Below are 337 nucleotides of genomic sequence, written 5' to 3' on the forward strand. Positions count from 1 at the left end.
CTTGTGTAGGTATGTATACCCTCAAAGTCTGACAAGAGGTGTGTTATTATATATTTTTTGATGCAGCAAAAGAGAACCTGGCTCTTCTCCTGAAACGTGTAAAAGATTTGAAGACTAACGTGAGAAAATCTGCATTGCAGGTATCGGAAACTGAGTTTTACCAGACAACTTCATGTTTCAAATCCAAATAATGATAAGTACAGTAACTGATACCTATGTCACCAGTCTATGAGTTTCACCCTAGCTTTCTGTGCAGTATACAAAAGATGCCTAGATGATCTTTAACCTCTGTGCTCTGCTGTCCCTCCACAGGCCCTTGTGGGTCTCCTGAAACACA

Source organism: Etheostoma spectabile, chromosome 10 (assembly GCF_008692095.1).
Source record: "Etheostoma spectabile isolate EspeVRDwgs_2016 chromosome 10, UIUC_Espe_1.0, whole genome shotgun sequence".
Taxonomy (NCBI): domain Eukaryota; kingdom Metazoa; phylum Chordata; class Actinopteri; order Perciformes; family Percidae; genus Etheostoma; species Etheostoma spectabile.